Source organism: Balaenoptera acutorostrata, chromosome 9 (assembly GCF_949987535.1).
Source record: "Balaenoptera acutorostrata chromosome 9, mBalAcu1.1, whole genome shotgun sequence".
Lineage (NCBI taxonomy): Eukaryota > Metazoa > Chordata > Mammalia > Artiodactyla > Balaenopteridae > Balaenoptera > Balaenoptera acutorostrata.
The window spans coordinates 41,885,199-41,886,976 of record NC_080072.1 but is presented as its reverse complement, the minus strand read 5'-3'; the positions used below and the strand labels follow the sequence as shown (position 1 = coordinate 41,886,976).

The following is a 1,778-nucleotide window of genomic DNA, read 5'->3' as shown; positions in this document are numbered from 1 at the left end:
AAGAATTTCCCTCAGGAACATAGAATTGGAGAAATATTTGGTTTAGGGTAGAGATTAAAGGTCATTCCATCATTCAAAACATATTTGAGTGAACCAATAAGGAAATATGAAGAGAGAGGAAGTTACTTGTTTAAGTTAATGGCAGAGATGTGCTATGAACTCAGACCTCTTACTATTTTAGGTGTTAAAAAGAAATTTTAATGTCAAAATACTATAAAATACAAAAATTTAAAAATCCCTCATATTCCCACTATCAACAGTTGAAAGTGTTAACATTTTCAAATACTTTTTACTTCTGGATCCCTTTGATTTCCATCTTCAGTATGACTTTCACTCCCTCTACATATATGGGCTCACTATTATGCTTTGTATGTTTTCTTCCCAGACTTCTTTTTTTTTTTTTCTTTTCTTTTCTTTGCATTTATTTTTTGTGGCATTTATTCCCGGGCCATAAATTTTTGTTTCTTCAGTTTCTTCTAGGCAACCTCCTCTTCTGGTTTAGGAACAATCTGTTCTTTTTCAGTAAGGATCAGTTCACTGTGGCAGGGAGAGCTCACGTATGGGTTGAGTCGACCATGAGCTCTGTAAGTCCTGCGCCGCATCTTGGGGGATTTGTTCACCTGGATGTGCTCAGTGACCAGAGAATCTACATCTAAGCCCTTAAGTTCAGCATTACTCTCTGCATTTTTGAGCATGTGCAGTAAAAATTCAGCACTCTTTTTGGGCCACTGACCGTGTGTCCAGCCCCACTGTTTGGCCTGGGCACACCTACCAACTCCACCATTGTAACCATGGAATGGCACACGTTGCTTCTTTAAAGAGACATCCTTCAGATACTTGGTGGCTTTTCAGATATGCATACCCTTAATGGCCTGGGCAATTTCACGAGTGTTCTTAAAGTGAACACGAAGATTTGAACCTCTTGACTTGCATGATTTTGTGGGGTTTTCTGGGTCAAGTGAATAGCAAACCATATTTAGAGGTCACCTCAGGCCGCTTACCAGAAAAGTTCCCAGCCTTTTAAAATATGTACTTATGCATTTTTGTGCATATCCATAGATCTCTATAGTAGTATTTTTTGTGTGCTTTTAAGATTTATAAATATAATCACAATGTTTATAGCAGTATGCAACTTGTTTTTTTCACTCCACAGTGTTTTTTTTAAGGTCTTTCCATGTTAATTCACATTAACCTACATGTTTATTTTAATTGCTGCATGGAAGTTATGTACCCCCATTTTTTCCTTCATTCCTTTTTTTGATGCACATGTAGATTGTTTCTGACTTTTCCAATTATCAAATAATGATTATTATGAACATTCATGTAATGGTCTCAGTGCTTATAGGTATGATTATTTTTCTAGGTAAATAACTAATCCTAGAATTGCTGGGTCAAAGGGTATGAACAGTTTTAGTTTTAATAGAAACAGTCAAAACTTCTCCAGAGTGGCTGTACAAACTTATATTCCTATTAACAGTGAATAGCAAATGCTTTTTTCAACAAGTCCTTGTTGAAACACTTAATATTATCAGAATATTTTAAGTTTTCCAATTTGACAAATTAAAAAAATTCTCATTTTTGTTTTAATTTCACTGAGCTTGAAATTAAGCTTTTCTTATGCTTATTGATGATATTAAAATTGTCCTTATAACCTTTGTCCCATTTTTTATCTTTTTATTATTGCTTTGTGGGAATTCTTTATATATTCTGGATCTTGAACGTTGGTTGGTTATTAGTCATTGCAAGTAACTCTCCCCATTTTATGGCTTGTCTTTCCA

The 1,778-nt window shown here is 34.7% G+C and overlaps 1 pseudogene; it reads right to left on the bottom strand.

The window, feature by feature from the left end:
- Nucleotides 1-437: 437 nt before the first annotated feature.
- On the bottom strand, nt 438-974 carry LOC103005341 (60S ribosomal protein L17-like; annotated as a pseudogene).
- Nucleotides 975-1,778: the final 804 nt, after the last annotated feature.